Source organism: Linepithema humile, chromosome 3 (genome assembly GCF_040581485.1).
Source record: "Linepithema humile isolate Giens D197 chromosome 3, Lhum_UNIL_v1.0, whole genome shotgun sequence".
In the NCBI taxonomy this organism is placed as follows: Eukaryota; Metazoa; Arthropoda; class Insecta; order Hymenoptera; family Formicidae; genus Linepithema; species Linepithema humile.
Genome location: NC_090130.1, coordinates 21,778,518 through 21,798,644, shown reverse-complemented (window position 1 = coordinate 21,798,644; position 20,127 = coordinate 21,778,518). Strand labels below are relative to the sequence as shown.

The 20,127-nt window shown below is 35.3% G+C and overlaps 1 protein-coding gene and 1 long non-coding RNA gene across 3 annotated transcripts in view; one reads left to right on the top strand and one right to left on the bottom strand.

The window, feature by feature from the left end:
• The window catches only part of LOC136999093 (uncharacterized), a 48,424-nt gene that overhangs the window by 10,784 nt on the left and 17,513 nt on the right, over positions 1-20,127 (bottom strand). The window contains exons 2-4 of one of the 2 annotated variants that reach the window (XR_010889507.1): positions 16,285-16,403; positions 7,185-7,682; positions 6,354-6,821 (exon numbers count right to left, since the gene is read on the bottom strand). This is a non-coding gene — a long non-coding RNA (uncharacterized lncRNA). Of the gene's footprint in view, positions 1-1,853; positions 6,822-7,184; positions 7,683-16,284; positions 16,404-20,127 lie in introns of those variants that run through there. The other variant, XR_010889506.1, reaches the window with a different exon arrangement.
• The window catches only part of LOC105668820 (uncharacterized), a 58,026-nt gene that overhangs the window by 20,807 nt on the left and 17,092 nt on the right, over positions 1-20,127 (top strand). The window lies entirely within an intron of this gene.

Below are 20,127 nucleotides of genomic sequence, written 5' to 3'. Positions count from 1 at the left end.
TTAGCAGTTGAAGTTTAATTAGCGCCCATTTCGACTGCGGGAATTTCTGTCTCTCCGTTGCAAATTGCCGCTATAGATTCTTTTAAAATTTCTCAAACTCTTAAACCAATTGTGAGTGCTTTTACATATTTTCTTGAAAACGTTGTCGTATTTTACGACAAAATAAATTGCGGAAATTCTCTGCATGCGACAAGGCTCGACAACAAGCAAAATAATCATGTTTAAACCAAATGATTCACAGTTGTTCACCAATGTAAACTGACGAGCTTTGCGTAAGACCAACGCGCGAGTTTATTTTGCGTTAGCAGACGCTTTAACGAGTGCATAGAACTGAAATTGTAATTTATATCTTTCTTTTCTCGAGCACTCTACAAAGCGACCTTGCCGCTTGAGTGACACTTGCACCGCACCCGATATAGATTTCAGCAATAAACAAAATCTATCTCAAGAAGCGTCACTGTTATCTTTCTGTCGAGGGCGCGTCACACCGTATTGCTTTACCCCTGAACTACATTTCACTCACGTTTATGTAAAGAACATGCTTATAGATTATCGCCATATGAGCGATATCAAATCGCTCGAAAGCCGAGTTACTTCAGCGACGCGTCGACGAGCCTCGCATATTTTCTTGCTGTATTTTCACATTTTCGCGAAGCAGTGCGAAACATCTCTCGCCGTGGATTGTCTTATTCCCGTGAACCACATTCCTCCTGCGGATTAATTACAAGGTTTCCACGTCACGACTCATTCGCCCGGTTCATTATCGGCCGTGACAGTGCGAAAACTTACTTGAGATGAGTGTATCGAGAATCTCAGAATAAACGCCGGTAAGGTATCTTCGTGAAACGGTCAAGGCCACGAGTGTTAAATAAATTTCGAACACGGTCGTCACGGTCGAGCTAATTCATCATTGAAGATGGACCTGTATTTAACATTCAGAGCTTCTCCTCAGGTTAGAACAGAGGCGTACGATATAGAGCAATGCAGCACGTTAGCTTTCCAGTAGTGGTCAAAATATAAATTTATATGCAAATTTATACTTTTGATATTTTTAGCACATCTTGGAGGAAATGTTTTGCAGACTCAAGTTTATTAGCGTCGTCATAAGATTGCAAATTTTGTAATCTAAGTTTTTTCAGAAATTATAACGGCGCATAACTCTGCATCTTTTTACTAACTCTTCGTGTCTCTAATATGTTTCCGAGGAATCGATGCGAGCACGCGTCCGCGGATAATCCACTGTCGATAAGCATAAATTTCGCAGTCACGTGTGCGCTTACTGTGTGAAACGCGTGATGCAGTTTAACGGGTGCTAACCACCTGCTTATTTGTGTCGTCGTATTGATTCCAAACAGTCGACGTGTGCAGCGCACCATTGGAACTGACCGATGCAAATTCAACAATCTCCCTCTCTAACAAATATAGAAATCCGCGGACGTCGACATCGAATGCACCGAGATTAATGATTCCGCGCCTGATTGGGATCATTTCGCTGATTAATAATTGCGGCTGACATTTGATTGCTGCGAATTGGATAATTAATTGGATAATTGCATCCATATTGCGCGTTAGGCACCATTGTGAAATTCGCCTGTGCGTGCAAATAAATAAAAGACACTCGTAACGAGTTATTTATAACTTATTGCGTGCGATAAGTTTGGACTCACTTTGAAACTGACGCCGGTATATAAATGTCTGTTGCCTTGTAAAAAGCGATTTGTGATCGGCGATAAGGCGCCATCAACGGAGAAATGAAAAATGAAGGGACAAAAGCAAAAAGCGGTAAGGCACGTGATTCGGGGATCTCGCCGAAAACAGTCGATTTGGCTAATGCCGTTAATATTTTATGCCATGCCCACGCGACATTTGAAAATCAATGATGACGATAAAAAGCTGATATGCTAAAATACAAATACTAAATAAAAATACAAAAAGAGAATTTTTGCATTAAAATCACATTATTTTATTCTTATGATGATAACAGCACAAATGTATCTAAATTAAAATGTAGATAAAGCTTTGGAAAAAAATATAATATTATAAAATTTCAAGGTTTAATTATCAAATCTCTTAAATTGCTTTAATAAATAATTATAAAAGTTTGTTTATAAACATTTGTTTATGATATCACAAATAGTATTATAGACAACGAATGCAAATATTCGTGCAAAATCAGATAATCTTATAAACAATTAGTGTCGCAATTTAACGAAGCAAATAGATATGAATTATCGTTATTAGCTACAAATCTGTACAGGAGCGCATTAATTTCATCTCCCGGCAGCAAATTTTACCAGAAATCAAACGATGCCAGTTTTATACAGAAAGTTAATTATCCTTGCATGCAACGGACATGTGTGGAGGACGGTAATTGTATATCCACTTCCATTATCGCAGCATAAACGCGAGCTACAAAAATATAAGTGGAATAGAATGGAGCGCGTAACTCATTCTACAGGAGATTTTGCGAATGCCGCACAATTGCGACATTTATCGGATAATAATTTTTGCTACGGAAAATTGGCTCACGCCGCTCTAAATTATTTTATACTATAATCCAACGAGCAAAATATAAATAAAAAATTTTTGAGCAAATAACGAATTCTATTTACCGAGATATTTTGTCAACAAGAGAAAAAAGCGCGTAAACATGTCTTCGACGTAATTACATTTTCACGAATCCTGAAATTAGATTGACGTGAGTTTTCCAATGCCTTTCTAAATCTACTAATTTTTTACTTCCATCCAACCAACTTTCATCAATACGGATCCGTCGGAATCACGTCATCGTGACGCCATCTGATTCATCGGACTCACATAAATCATAGCAACTACGTGAGGAATTTTCGTATTTATAAAAAAGGCTTTAGATCTCCGCTTGTCATTAGAGTCACGTCGGAATTGCGCATCGCAACGAACGGAACAAAATTACACGGGATGCGTCGGTGAGAAACGTACGCCGGGATGACGAGAAATAAAGTATACTGTGTGTAAAGATTCAATGACGTGGGCGAGAATTCTTCGTTGTTCACGTATACATCATTTGCTTTACTCTGGAGCTCGCACCAATACTCTTCTTGATGAACTATTTCGAATCGAGCGGAATCTGATCTGCTGATGCGTATGATGAGAAAAAAGTACTGATAACACTGTGATATCATGGATTAAGAATGATCGCTAGATGAAAAAAGTGGCATTGTCTGCAAAGAATTATTCTTGATTTTCTGCTAAACTTTATTTAAAAGTCGTATTAAATAATATAAATTCAAAATAGAATGTTAAAAATTTAATTAAACCTTTTTCTGCAAATACAAATTCTTCATTAATTATTTAATTTTACAGATTGGTTTCAGCATGTATAATATTTTCGCTCAAAAAATCAACAAATGTAATTATTCCACATTTAAATATTCGAAATCTGCACCATCGCTTTGACTGTACAGTATTTTTAAAGATAATAATCATAATCGAATATCAATATCAATAGTGCATTAGAAATTAATTATCGCGTTGAATTTACTAATGAAGCAATTTTACGGTAGGCTAGTATAATTGTGATATATAGTGTTGCAAAATTGGGAAACCTCGAAAATCAAGTGGAATGCACGCCAATGTCAACTATATTACCGTTTATTGGTTAATTGCGGGTAATTATCTGAATGATGGTACACCACCTGTGATGTCTGCATAGGCTCTATCTCTAGTCGCGTCGATCGATATAAAGTAATGTCAAGTACACGTTTATGTGTACTCCTCGGAAACTCTTCGCTGGAAAGCGATCAAATTACGGAGCAAAATTAGGTGATATATCCTATCATCAATCTCGTTTACTTAAAGCTAATGCTTTGTGATTTATCAAACTCATTCATTTTGCGACGTCAAATAATGAATAATCGATTATAGATATGGAAATATTCTTGTGCTACCTCTCAAAATATTAAAAAATGGTTCAATGTTTCTCATGCATCATAAAACTTTTTTTTACATAGAAAAATCAAGTAACAATTTATAATTGCTTTGTCACAATTTACATTAAGATTCTCTAAATAGATAATTAAATATATTTTTATTTATAATATTATTTATAACTATCTCATTTCTCGTTGTCGTATTAATTAAATATTGCATATAATTTTTCTTTCTCAGAAAAAGTTTATTATTTCAAATTGCATTTTTATTTATTACAAATTATAACAAATTCCCTTCTAAAAAATTAATCAAAATTACGAATACGATTAAATTTCCAAGTGGCGAAGAATAATTCGAACTCTCTCTGCTAGATCTGTAGATTACGCTAAGAAAAGAAATGTTTCTAATAAAACCAAATCTCGTCATCAGTTTGTGAGACATAATATAACTCGGGAATTGCTAAAAACGATAAACTCTCCTTGATAAGGCAGATTTCCCTAGCGTCGACCTGCAGCTATATAGAACAGTTAAAGCTTTGAATTTCTCCGACCATTCAAGAGAAGTATTTCTGTACGACGCGACGTGACGAGCCGGAATTCGATGTAACACAAAAAGAGAGAAGAAGTAATCGATTCATCGTGTCTGCGTTCTTGCACCTTTTCTTATAACTTCGTTTTCGATGTCATCGCTATCTCCATTCATCTATTCTGTCGCCTACGTGATAACTCCGTATCTTCGGAAAAACGGCTTTGTATGGTAGCAGGCGCATATTTTATAAGATCAGCTAAAGAAGACTTACGTACCCCGAATAAAGTGGATTGACTAAGTCCCGATTTAATTAATTCATTGTTATCAGCGTTCTTTCATCGCGACGGCGACTTGAAACGTCACAATATACATTACAAAAGAGCATCAGCAAGCGCTATCCTCGAGGGATCGTCACATACATGACATTTTACTGTAAGGACATCGTGATATCAAATTACCTTGATGGTGCTTTTTTAACTAATGAGCGGTCGCGTTGCGAGCACTGTATATGAATAAAGAATTGAATATATGAATAAAGAATGTGAATATTATCCTTTCAAGCAGTAATTATACGTGAACGACGGCACACACGGTACACTAATCCTTATTGCGGAGATATTTTTAAATCTGATGATCTCGAAAGTAGAGATAAAAGTAGTTGCATATATAGCGTAACTCAAAGAGAATACTTATAAGACTGCTGCACTTTACTTCCTTCGAAACGAGTGTTTGCCTTCGCATTTGATTTCGAAGCGTATTTGAAACAGCGAGTAAGTTACGTGGGTGGAAAACCGTCTAGACTCTTCACATTACGGCATGTGAAGTATGCACGATAAATAAACATACGGCGACTCTCTGATATTCTGAGATCTATGCAGTATTGCCTGTGCAATATCGCCACGAGCCTGTCTAACTCACTTATGTCGTAAAGTTAAGTACAGTAGCTCTCGATAGGTGGGGCATTTATTTATACAAGTCATAAATCAGACGAAACAAACGACCATAGCGCGAAAGTCTTTTGAAATGAGAATTTATTGACTCATTTAAGTCTGTAACAAATTTTGCGGCATTTTTTACGTGAAATTTCGAGAGAGTCACGAAAACTGTATTAATATTCTGTTGTAGCGAAGTTGCTCCTAATTAGAATTTAACACGTCCCTTGCGGCGAGAAATCTTCATTTTGTAGCTGCAATATGCAAATTAAATCGAACAATACCTTCGAATATATGCGCTACGAAGGAAAGTTTTGTACGCTCTCTAGATATTCTCTTTTATTTCATTAAAATTCACATTATTAAATACGATTACTTCCACTAAATATGATTACAATAGAAGTAATTTTAGAAAGTTTATTATTATAAGTAAACTTTTAATAGAGGCAAATTACAATCGAGTTAAATAACAAAGTTATGTTATTACAGAATAAATAAGCCACATAAACTAAAGTCTTTAGTATGCAGAGTAAGTAAAAATTTCAACGGAAGATTACAACATCTTTGAAATTTAAAGACTAAAGGCAGTTTGTATTACTGCTCTCTTTTCGTTCAACGGGTTCGCAATACAACTTCGTGATGACCAGAAGGGACATAAAGTTTAACGAGACATGCTTCGTGACGACGTGCGCGCACAATTCGCATGTGCTCAAAGTATAATGGGAAAATTATTTCGCGTGTCATCACGTCCGAATCACATTTAAAAATTTCTATTGCTTTTTAACCAGAAAATCAACGTCAAAAATAATATTTTATAAACGGTCTCACATTCAAAATACATGTAAAAACTATACTGTTTATCTCATCAATTCGAGTAAGAATTTATGAGGCAAGGGAGAAGTGACTCAGGCGTAAATGTCGACAAGCTTCATATCACCTTATTAACCTTTAAAAGACGACATGCAAAACGTAAAAGTCACTTACCCGATTATCCTTGCGGAATTGTTGGCCGTCGTATCTTAAGTTGCTGCTGCATCTTGCAAAGTTTAGATAACTCGATCGGAAAAACCACAATGCTGATTGCTTAAAAAAAAAATTGAAAACGAATCCGAAGTATCCTGTGATCAAGTATGCCGCCGTCATCTTGTGCTCTTTTCGTGAGAAGTAGCAATCTGCTTGTCCTGTCGTCCATATAATACTTGACCCACTTATGAAGCAATCCTGATTGACGATATTCCATAACGATGCGCTCAAAGGGTACGCGGCAAGGGTGTTCCACTCTCGCATAAAGTAAAACAGGATATATTGATGCTCCGGCAGCGTGTATACGCGTAGCTTCCTGTCCATTCTGGTTTATTCCATCCACGGTAATCTGTTCGATCTTCCATTGTGTTATCCTTTGACAATATCTCGTTCAAACATTTTTCATCCACTCGTTTCGTAATTTTGTATCTATTAAGATAAATTCATATTTTATTATTAAATTGAAATGAGAAACGGAATATAATTAAATCTTCAAGTGTACAAAATTCAACGCAGTTTAACACGCCAAAATTATCTTTCTGTGAGTACTTTAAATTATTGTTAAGCTTAGGATTGATCTTAATTTCATAACAAAATAGAGCTTTGTTTCAATATATCTGGCTTATTAATTTGAGTAATTATAATATTTATTTAATGGGTTTAGTATATATATATAATCTAGAAATTTCAACTATCACGCTATATATTATTTATCGCGCAAATCTACGATAATAGGATTGTCAAAATCATTCAGGGAACTCTGTACAGTGTGAGAACTGACGAGAGACATACCGAAATTTGGTACTTCCTTCAAATCCTTCGCTAAATCCTCTATATCCAAATCCGCGAGGAAACTCGTGAAAATGTTGTTATAGATGATGCCCAGATTCAGAGAAGATCATTCACAGTACCAGAATAGCACGCAGTGACGTTTTTTCACGCAAGAACGTGATGTTTTACACCAACCTGATCTCATAGATCAGCAGGGGATTCAGTCGCTCTCTGATTCCTATGTCAAACAACTTCCCGAGTGCGTATAGACGAAACGTACGTGGCCAGCATGATGATCACGCACATCCAAACTGTATAATAAAACGGCGTTAACAAATGCAATATCACGCAGTCACGACGCACTTGAACAGCGAACATCAGCGATCGATTCCTGTGCCAATACACGATCTCCAAACCCTCAAAAGCTTGCAAATTCTCCGGCGATAAACCGATTACTCTGTCCAGTTCGCTGTTAATTAATTTTCAGTGGCTTTCGACTACCTCAAGTAACCGTCCATGCTGTAAAAGAATGTAGAGCGATTAATTAACATATTCTCCATCGGTTGGTAACCAACCGTTCCTACAATAGAAGTAAGCTTAGAATTTTCATTGAACTACTAATTAAAGGAAAAAAGCCACACGATTTTTTGGCGTAGTGTAAGATAAAAAAATTAACAATATCAGAATTATTATAAAATTATTATATTATTAAATTTGAATTTCAATAACCCGAACAAACTTTTAAAACTTGTTTCGTTATTTTATAAGGATCTTGCGTTGAAAACATTTTAACATTTTACGTTTTTCAGAATATTTATTGATTCTAATTTATGTCATAATTTAATACTTTGGTAAGCAAACTTTCTGTGATATAAGGTGACTTTTCCAGAATAAATTATAATAAAATATAAAAAGTTACCGACTCGCGTACATTTTTTGTGACATTGGTGCGTGCGAAATTTCAAAATATGCTGCTGATACCTGATTAGATGGCAAAGACTCCAGATTATCTATATAAAGCGTGTATCTTCCTTTACATAGGCTTTACGTCTCCTCACGTTCGCTCTCATACGCGTTTTGTTGTATTTGTTTTGTTCCACGAATTTATCAAAAGAATAAAATATTCTCTCTTCAAAATCTAGCTTATATCTAAGTCAGATGGAAATCGCTGACAATAAGTTCTCCAAATCGAAAAGAGCGGATTCCCTCTTACGTTTTATTAAGTTTTTTTAATTGATTCTTATTTAAAATAGCTTTTTATCTGATGATTTCAATCTACTCTCCTCGCGCCAGAACTGATCTCTTCGGCGCCATAGAGTGGTGTATGCACTACGCTGTTCCGCACAAATCGATAAAAATTGAAGGTTGGACAATCAGTACAATCTAGTCCAAATTGTCTCCGGACGGTGAACAATAGTTGACAAACTTTAAAGTAATAGCTTCCTCTTTCGCTACAGGTACTTCGATCATACCGCGAATCGAATCAATTCGTGTTCAGCGCTACAAAACTCAATAAGCAAAATATTAGAAATGTTGGCAGATTGACAGCAAATTTGATCAGAATTTGATTAAAATCTACTGTCAATTTGATTAAATTCGTTGTCAATTTGCCAACATTGCAAACATTTGACTATCCGAGCAGCTACGTCGCAGAAACTCTCGTGTCGCAGATTACCGCTTTCTCCGCCGCTGTGCTCACGAACAGATATCACATGATATGCAAATTCGTGCCCTTTCTTCAACAATTCCCGGCAAGAGTATGCAAACGTTTTGCTGGCGTAATAAAACGTAGCTGATCGCGCTTCTTGATCGGCAACGGTTTCTGACGAGAACTGTCCGATTCCCCATAAACATTTGTATATGATCTCGTTCTCGAGACGACCGCCACTCATAGTACATCACGCTGATGCAATTTCTGTTGTTGAACAGATGCACCGCCGTGTTGTCCGTGCGAGAGAAAATCACCTTCGCGTCGTCCACGAGCTCGTTCCGAAGAAATAATTTCCGATACTCGTTCGCAGCGTGTATCACAAAGAGCAATACGATAGAAATATATAATGCAGAAATTGCAACATATTCCGCTGGATTCTCGCAGCACGTGAAGTGTGCCTTGCATTCGACTCTAGAAAGTTCAGGAAAAGCGTTATATCGAGACAATATATATTCTCCTGGATAACATCGAATATTGACGGAGGAAGTGAACAGTCGAAAGCGCTTCGCAGGAGTCTCCCTCGTCAAATAAAATTGCAAAACGGTTATGAGATTGAAACTCGGCGGAAAATCACGTCTATACATGTAGATAATCTGTATGTTTCAGATAAAAAAACTCATAAATCTTCCGCTATGCGAAGAAATTGCGAGTTTAAAATTGTGAAACTTGTGTAGTGACGAACAAAAAATGGTTGTAATACAAACAAAGAAATTGTCGAAGGTCGGTAAAAGTTTTCACGGACAAATGTCCAGATATATGTACATATGAACTTTGTAGGAACTTCTTTTCACAAACATTTCACAATGGACTGATAACTTTCCCGATATTTATCGCTGTATTAGACTAGAGACTTCAGTGAAAAAAGAAAAATTAATAAAATACTAATAAATGAAAGAATAACATGAGAGTGATCTCAATTAGCAAATCGTAATTGTGTAAAATTATCTTCATGTTTTACAAACGTTGCAACAATCGTTTAAATGGTTTTCACTTTTATATGGATCAGTAATTTTATTAAAACAATGCTACTATTTATTGCGATAAATTTTTTTCTGATATTTATATTCATTGAGATTCATCCATATTCATGCTTCCGTATTTTTCAATATTTGCAATTGGCTTTTAATTAATCGTTTAGACTGCACGAAGATTTATAAAACTATCCAATTGTGCTTTATCCACTCACTGTATACCTGTAACCATTTATTCGTACATAATTAAATTGCTCGTCATTTTGTTGCAATAATGATAGCTAATAGCTAATATCAAAGAGCATCCAACTAATGGCAATCACTTTGTAGATAACTTCCAGTAAACCTAATAGCTGAAGAGCATGGCTCTTCTTGGTAATATACCCCTATGCCAGAACATAATCATTCTGCATTGAATAGAACGGAATCGTAACGTAAGATTAATTGCGCGGGAAGAGAGGGGGGAGGGAGGGGGGAGGACTTTCAGTAGTACGACAGTTAAACTGTTCCGGCAATAGTGCCGCCGAGCAAGAAAATAGATAACATGATTAACGCTCGCTACGAATGTTATTAGAAAGGTCCTACTTTGTGATTCGGGAAGCTTTCGAGACCCTGTCATCCTTAATACGATTAACAATCTGTACTAGTATATGTGCCTGTCATTTCTACAAAGCCGGTTTCTCTTTACATTCTGAATCAACACTTGCGTAATCGAACAAGAGCATTCGTCGATGTGACAAATTAATAATATTACTAAGTCACTCCAAATGACTGCGTTATTATAATTAAATGTTTCTGATAACAGATTTACATTAAAAGTTTACATTAATTATAATACTACAATCATAATATTCATACTTCACTACGTCCACGATTTAAATATAATTTATTAAATTTTTACGCGTAAAAAAATGTGCATATATATATTTTTTCTTTTGTGTGCTTCTGTATACACGCGTGCTTGCTCACAAGGATGATCGTTTATCGATTGATACACTCGATGGAAATTAAAAATTGATCGCGACCGTGATAGCCGCGAGCGAGTGATCCGGCACAGGGTCAAGTGCAGCAGGCACATTGCCAGCTGTCTGCACATCCGTTTCCACGAATTGCAGCGGTGTGTTGGACATATATCTTCCGGATATCTTCTGAATAAAAATATCACACGTTAAAAATAACATTAAACGTTGCACGTGGACGCGAATAATGTGTTCCGCGACGCACGATCGTTATAGCGAGGTGCATTAGTGCAAAGCGTAATTGCGTTCGGAGCTTTTCGGTGGCGCGGATAATGTAATCGCGAGGAGATTAAAAATCATTTTAGAGAGCAGATATTACATCTCCGCGGATGTAATAATATTCTCAAATTCAATTTTACTTTTATTTAATTACTTAGCCGCAACTTACATTAATGCACTAATGGTAACGTAAATAGCAATTATTGTTGCTTATAATTAATAAATGTAGAATGTTTTATGGATCAAAAATTTATACAATAAATACGAAGACGATGTCCGTATTATTTCATGGCGGGCCAGTTGTATAGATGTACATTGATCGAAGCTCCGTAAATAAATAATGAATCCGATTTGATCAAACCCAGCAAATCTACTGGGACGTAGCCCGCTGAGTCATTTTAGCTCACGCAATGTGTTCAAACTAAATTGTAGCAACGTGTACAGCTGAATGGCAACAATAAAAAATATAAACAAAGAAAAAGGAATCTGTATTCTTCGCGAGGGAAGACTAATGATACGAAAGGAACGAAACAGCATTTCCTCGGATGCTCCGACACAAATGGACAATCGAAGTGAAAAGGAGCGTCAGCGACCGTGGCCTTCTGGGAAATCTAGGAAGCAGCTAGAAAGGAAGCTTATGGACAACGGGTTCAAGGCCGGAGACGCGGCGCGACGCGTCGCAACGCGCGGCGACACTTTGTCTCCACGTGCCGTAACATGCAACTTACATAGCGGCCAACAAAACGCACCTGACAATGACTGAGTAACTTTCATACAGGACACACGAGAATTTCAACTGTAATTTTAATGATGCATTTCTTTTAAATTTTAAATTAATTGTTTAAAAAAGATCATTCATAGAAAGCTACAAATCTATCGGCACAATTAACTTTTTGATACTAAAGTTTAACAAAACTCGGTAATAAAACCCCGAATTTATATTCCGAAAAAAATTTATAGTCTGTTGAGAATTTAAGTAAACAATAGTTGTATATCTGTTTTAACGGAGAGACCTTTACAGTCTATTTATCAATTTTGACATAGAAGCGCTTGGTTCCTTTCACAGAGAAGCTAAGCAATTTGTTAAAGCTCGAATATTCGGGATCCTGTTCATTCATGCAAGTCACGATGGTGTGCTATCAACGTAGACGCAAACAAATTTTCGCATGATCCAAGGAATACATTATCTATTGCGGGCGTAAACAACGCATGGATAAATAGTCAAAAGTTGTGTCATCAGAAGATGCAGAGTCGCGACAATAATTCGATGCATTTGCGCTGCGGAACATTCTTTCTCAAAAAATTTAATAAATTTTTCAAAAATAAATTTTTCTAGCGGCATTATTTAAATTAAAACTTGGTTTTGTCACTTGGGTTTTAATCTATTTTTATTTTTGAAATTAAACGCAATGCATGTAACAGTTGAACGGTGAGTGTGTATTTTAACGCAGCCGCGAACCGCGAAACCACAAGTCCTACCGCCAACACACCGCTAAGCCCGACATCGTTGTATCGTAACATATTTGCGTTACCGAACCACTCGTCAAAAACATAAATTGGATCGAGCATTGAAATTAAATCAATAGTTGCAAAAATACACACTCGTCACGTGCACAGAGCCTAGCACTCTTCGCAATTAGTTCTGGCGCGTTACGCAAACAGTGGCGGCAAAACGAGCAATTTATATCTGTCTCGATAGATTCGAATGTGCGAGGGTGACGTGTCTTGAGCGAATCGATATCCTGCGTGGTCGTGTAAGGTTCAATGTTCTCGCGAAAGTCCTTGAATAGGTCTCAAGGTATCGTCGATGCGGGCGACCCGCGTCGACCTAGAACATTACGTGCATCGCGCAAACGAGCACCGTGGAACGGCAAAGGCCGCAAAATTTTATTAACAAAAATTTATTTACAAGTATTTTGATGAAATTTTTTACATCACGCAAGACTACCTTGCGATTCAATTAATTTGAAGTAATTTTACGATTTTTGTTGTTGGATAACTTGCTCCAATCGATATTGTTATCTCGAAAATAACTCGCTGCGTCGTATCGCATGCACCGACGTATTTATAAGCGCGTTAACTTTTAATTGGACATGCGTATGTGTTTGTAAAACTAATAATAGAATTACGACGAATAATAATGCTTGCTGATTTATTAACAATGTGCTTAATTATTTAGTAATTTTATATCATTTTATATTACGCGTAGTATGTGAAACATTTTCAAACAACATCATCAATTATACTTCTGCAATAACAATTAGTTTCGCATTAATATTAGTACAAATTATAATAAAAATTTATAATTGTATAAAATTTCAATTCTTTCTTCATATAAATTACCTTATTATACGGAATATTACGAAAAAATAACAGACTTATTAAATGAAAAAAACCGACAATTTTAGAAAAATGTTTCTCACAGAATAGTTAAAATAAAAATAGAGGTAAAATTTAAAAGCATGAAAATATAAGATTATGTTAACAGAAAGTTAAAACGAGAAAGAAAAAAAGAAAAAAAAAGAAAGAGAAGTACAATTTACAGATGTGTGATATTTTTGTAATACTTTAAATTCATAATAATGTGAAGAGTTGTATAGCAATGCGAGTGCAGCCGCAGCAGCTCCGCAATCGAAATAGTATCTGACTGCGCATCACAAATATCACGTCGAACAAATATACAATTCATGGGTATATTGATTTGTCAGGCAGAGTAATTACTCGCTCTGGCTCTTTACGTGTAGCTAACAAGTCAACGTGTGCAAACACGTTTTTCGAAGATGTTATCGGTTCACTATTGCATTACGTGTGCTCGATGATTGCGCATGTTCTATATTTAACGCCGGCCGAATCCCGACTATGACGTTAATTTTCGACCGACCGATTATTTGCAATACGCTTTGTCGTTATGCACGGGATGTAACTCCTGAGAGGGTGGAATAAACGCGATAGTGGTCGTGGGTGTTTTCGTGGCGCCGTGATGGTGGTGACGCAAATGTATAACATCAAATGCCCCATCCGTAACACCATTCAGCAGCTCGCATATTCAAATAGTGTGTATATCTCGCAAACAATGCCGATGAAAAGCCTGTAAGAGGGCTGATAAGGCCCGATACAGATTTAATCGTCCCATGATAAATTTGCACGCATTACGTCGTATTACGCAAGTGCTGATACATTTAAGCCCCGATAATGCAATGGTCGAATGGTTATTCTAGTTATTACTGCGTAATAATTTAAAACACTAATTATGCAGTACATTAAAATATATTGACATTAAGGATCAAAAGAATGAAGTTGGTAATTTACAAAATAATTATATATTGATAAGAATTGCTTTTACTCCGACGTGCAAAACCTCAAATCTCTATCGCGATTGAAGGTTTAATAGAAAAGACGCTTTTTATCGGAAAGATCTTTACCGAGATCGGCGGGCGCCTTCGGCGGTAATTTAAACGCAATACATTATTCAAGTTCTCCTCACTTAATTCACTTTGCTTTTGACCTTCGACTTCCATTGCGAGTAACAGACCTTCGGAAAAGCGGTACATGAGTTACACCATACTGCATGTTGTCGCCAATTTCTTGACGCAATTTCTCGAGAAATTTAACGATAATAATTAAACTTTGTTTACCACGTTGTTTTTAATTTGAACGACCAACTATTATAGATTTATTGTAATTTCCACGCGTACCTATGTGAGTTTACTTTGCAGGTAAAATTAATTTCTAGTGTTGTAACAAAGCAAAGTTCGAAATTAAAATTGAATCTTTTTATAATGTGTAAAATTTTAAGGTACAATTAAAGTTTTGTTCAAATGCGCCTATTTTATATTATTTCACAAAACGTTATGATGACAAGACGTAGAATAATGTTAAACTATCGGCAAAAAGTTTCACTTACGACTTACTTATGAAATGAGTGCGAAACCGAACCGCGATCGGTTGGTATCGAATGAAAATTGCTACGCGAACTCGCTGATATCATATATATATATATATATATATAAGCGATACTGGACCGGATACGCTTGGGAAATATGCTGCACCGACGAATTAATCTCCCCCGAGTAGAAGCTATACTTGAGCGGCGTGATATAGTCGAACGTATGGCAAATTGCAACATCGGTAGACGCGATATGTGAGAGAGATCAGGAATGCTAGATTCCAGAAGGATCGATACATCGATTGCAAATTAATTAATGTACATGGTTCTCGGAACTGACGTTGATTTTCCACTCGATTTCAAGAGTGGGAGTGAAAGTTCGACTTGTTCGTTTTACAACACAACGAATAACGTTGAATATTTGTGTGAAAAATTCAATTCGGAATAATTCATTTGATGTTTCTCAAAGTATAATAAAGCATTCTCAAAGCATAATAATTGCAAGACCAAAATTTGTTTTCCAAATAGTAGTTTCTCGAATTAACAGACCCGAATAGCTGGCATTCCTCGAGACGATGAACGTGTCAAATGGAATGGATGGGAGAGAATAGCGATGGAGAATGAATCCGATAATTTGATTTCCCAACCCCATAATTTCGCAATGTGATTTTGACGTTTACCGCCAAATGGTATTTTACAATAATTTAATGAAAATAATAGAAAATTATCATTGACAATCGATACAACAAAAAGTATTTTTTTCCACAACTAAAATCTATATAAAATAATTTTTTTTAAATATACATGATTTCGCAAATGTGTGTTATACGCTAATCGAAATGATAATGTCAGCAAAGTGCCAGCAACACATGTTTGCTTTTTATATTTGTAATTTTACATAAAGTTTGACATAAAACTTATTTATGCTTTTACTGTTTTTATCTCAAACGTTTTCAGTGCGAGCAATATTACGATTGTCAGAGCCCTTTGCCGTTTCCTAATTAGCAATTAGCGGCCACAGTGGTAGTACTGCACCACGTTCCAACTCTATTATGCTACCCAGCTTTTAGCCTCCATTTGGATGCTTTTTATTGCCTCTCATAAATAATCAACAAAATAATGCACAAAAAACTTTCTTTTGCATCTATTAAATTGCTTTGCAGAAAATAAATATATCTCGAACCTGCTATTAACAGCACATCTTAATATAACGCGTCGCAACAATATCTATTGTGTTACGTCGCTGCTAATGTCATGCAATTTCTGCGCTTATATGCAGTCTCTGAGAAGTTGAATTAATAAGCCATATTATTACCTCGTGGTGTGAGCCAGTTTCAGTATGCATAAGTTCATTGAAGTCCATCGAAGTTCTCTCAGCTGTAGAAGTATGCAACTTTGTTCGCAACTCGCCGGTGGAGATTTACCAAGGCACATCTGGAAATCGAAGTTCAAAATTACAGTTATTACAAGCGCATTCAAGCTTTCCGCATTAGAACGAGCAGTTTTAAAACGCGAAGAGAGTACAATGCTTATTATTTTTGCTAAAAGTTTGTTCTTTGTTGACATTTCTAAATGTTACGGCAAAGAGTATGCCATATATATTTTGTTAAAGTATATCTTTTGAGATACTAAACTTAAGACATTTATCCGCACCGGATATACTCTAGTTTTAAAGTTTTATTCCACCCACATTTTTCTCAGAACTAATTAAAAATTTCACAAACTACTCTTATTTTTCAAATTACATTTTTAAAAATAACCAAATATTCACGCTTTGCGCGATAAATTCGTATAACTAATCTAGGTACTAGTTGTTTTCCTTAACAAAGAGCGTTTCAAGTTAGTACACTTTATAATGCATGTTTGAAATTACGAAGGTATACTCGATATTTTCCGTTCTCAGGTTTGCTTTCTGATAAAGCGAAATTAAACGTACAAAAGACAATCCCCACATATAGGACCTTCGTCTTTCTGTATTTTTTTTTGACGAAGCGAACAAATATTTTTCCTGCGAAGTTGCTCGTTCCACCTGCGGCAGTAGTTCGTCTACCTTCTGGATATAACGACGAAAATGTTGAAACAATATTCTTTTTCTTTAGCCTGACTAAGGATAATGATTTCAAAATACGAATGAGCTAAATTGCAAAACAAATAAATTTCTAATTCACTGTCTCAATTCTTAAGCGCTTCTTATTCAAGCGCGGCGCGAAAATCGACTGATGTAAAGATAGTTATTTTAAGCGATTATTTTGCCGGGCAAAACGACGTGTATATCCGGCATTCGGTACGTTTAAGTTTCTTTGAGCAAACACGCTTGTCGCGATAAAGCACGCTCTCTAACAATTTCATATGCGCTTTACAGATACAAAGCACTTAAAATGCACCATACAGTCATCAGATAAAAAGTATGCAAATTTATGCATTTTTCACGATCGCATGTTCTACAAGAAAAAATTTCTTTTAAAAGTTTAAATTAAAAATAAATAGAAGAACAGAATCAATTTAATCCTCCTACGCATTCCTCCGAATAGAATAAAAGAACTTTTTTAATTTTTGCGAAATTTGTATCTTATACATTTTACATTTTTCTATGTGTTTTATAGATTGATTAATTTACCTCGTTAAATATTCTGTAGCATATAGTTTCAATTTTAATATTGTTTCTTTAATTTACATTACTTATTATATTATTGCAACATTTTCATACTAAAATACGAAATAAAATATACTATGAGCGATTATTTTCAAATGACAAATATGATTTTACTATTAATATCCTTCACGTAAAGCTAATATCTATATTCTACACACCATTCCGTTTATGTATACCAGCGTGTAAAGCGTTTACAATAGAATGCAGAAACGTTTAATCATGAACAGCCTATTCAGCTATAGGGGATTATTATGAGAGTTCAATCGCTTTTCATCAGTATTGTATAATTACACAATCACGTTTTGGTTTTGCACATACGACTACCCGTCGGCATTTATAGCTCATTTGTATAGCGAGCTTACGAATGCAGATGTATCACCTGCAGCATTACACGTGAGCTACAAGCTGAATAGTATTAATAATTTTCTCATTGGCTCGTTTTCTAAATAATAAAAGCGATCGTAAATGTGCTAATTTCGTTTGTCGCGCCAAGCTTATCGTTCGGATTAGACATTGAAGTTTTTAATATATTATCCGAAAGTAATACCATTTCCATTTGCGCGAAATATAAATTAATTTTTTACGCCGTTATACAAAAATAAATATCAATATTGTATATAATACGTCAGTATTAAGAATAAAATATTTTTTATAATTATTAATCGCTCGGATATTTCGTTTCGCAAATTGTTGATATTCACGATAAAGATTTTTTACATGTTACGTGGCGATTTTACTATTAATGGTAATAAATATACAAAATACAGCTTCATCAGATGCACAACACATTATTTGTTGGATAAGCAATGCGACCGAAATAAAATGTAGATTTAATGGATTTCGACTGCAGAATGCGTTTTGTAAGCGATCTACTTTTCATACAAAAGCAATAATGTGTTTAATTTTAATAATCAAACTAGATCTCTATTTAGAGACTAAACTTTAATAAAATTTATGTTTATACGTCATCTTTAGTGACAATAAATTTTTGCATCAAATTTTCGAAAAATAAGTCTTCTTCCGGTCACATATTCTTCTTTGTTGTAGTTTTAAGTTAAAAACACCATACGTTTGAAGTTTTTCTCACCGCTGCACTAATATTGATTATTTAAATTCCACCCTGTCCGCAAGTTTCCTGTTTCTACGCAAGGAACGTCGCATTCCAGCACGTAATATTAGGACTCGCTCGCTTCTCGACCGGATATTAACACCGGAAGTTGACGTTCAGTCAATACCGACGAACCCCAGAAATTACTTCTCGAAATTCAGCAGTACTGAATTCACACACTGACTCACTTACAAAAGCACTACGAACTTATCAAGGATATCGGAGGATATCAAACATAGCGATATTAAATATCAATGATAAATAGATCACACGCATTTATATTGGCACATTTATATCTTCTGTATCTTAATAAATTGCGTCTTTTAATTCCTTTCCTTTGAAGTATATAAAGTTTTACTCTGGAATATCGAGCTCTCTCAATTATACGATCTGTACAATTGCAATTTCCGCAATCGTCGATTTTCATGCGAGATAAAAGATGATCTTTTTTTTTTTTTTTCAAATAAACGTTGACCTCATGCTCATTCCTGCAAACACATCAAGAAAATAACAAACGTAGCAAAAGTTACATCTCTGCTTTATGACACTGCCACGTGATGCATGTTGGAAATATTTATTTTCATGACAATGAAAATTTTCTCGTGCAATAAACGAAGCGGTTCTTTGATACAAATTGTTTATGCATATTATCAAAGGTTGAAATTGTTGGCGCAGTTATTTGTGCGAGAAAATATGTTGCAGGTTCCTCTGCCGGCATGATTTTCACTCGGCAATTTCGAGCTTTTCACATTGGAATAACCGTAATCTGCATCAATTAGCGTAACTTTCGGTAAAATCCTCTTATACGCACAATTTTCCACATTCTTTTCTCATATAAGTTATTAAAATAGTCATTTCATCATGTCATGGTCAAATTCGTGACATTTTTACCCCTCTATAATTATCGAACCATAGAATCATATCAAACGCAACTTGCTTCAGAAAGAACTTTTAGAGTGTCTCTTCTGCACGCTTTACGCAATACCATAAAAGTTTTGTCATTACTTATTCAATTTTAAATAACGAAAAAAACTGACACACAATAATCTAAAAAAATACTACATATTTAAATAAACATATTTCGATATTCGGTATGTAAATAAAACAAATAAAAAAATTAGAATTTGTCACATGTGTAAAACAATAAATTTATAAAAATTAAAGTAAATGCGAGTAACGAAAGTATCGTTGTTGTATCGCACTCATTTAATGCATCGATAAGTCGATTTTTCACACATTTACATTATGTAAAGTCACTCGCGATATTTAAGAAAAAGCGAACAGTGCACTCATGTCAACGATAGAATTTTATCTCCGCGATATTTACATCGCAAGAATGAAACAATTAGCAATGCATGACTCGATGGAACCTAAATCGGAATATTCATGCCGTCAAT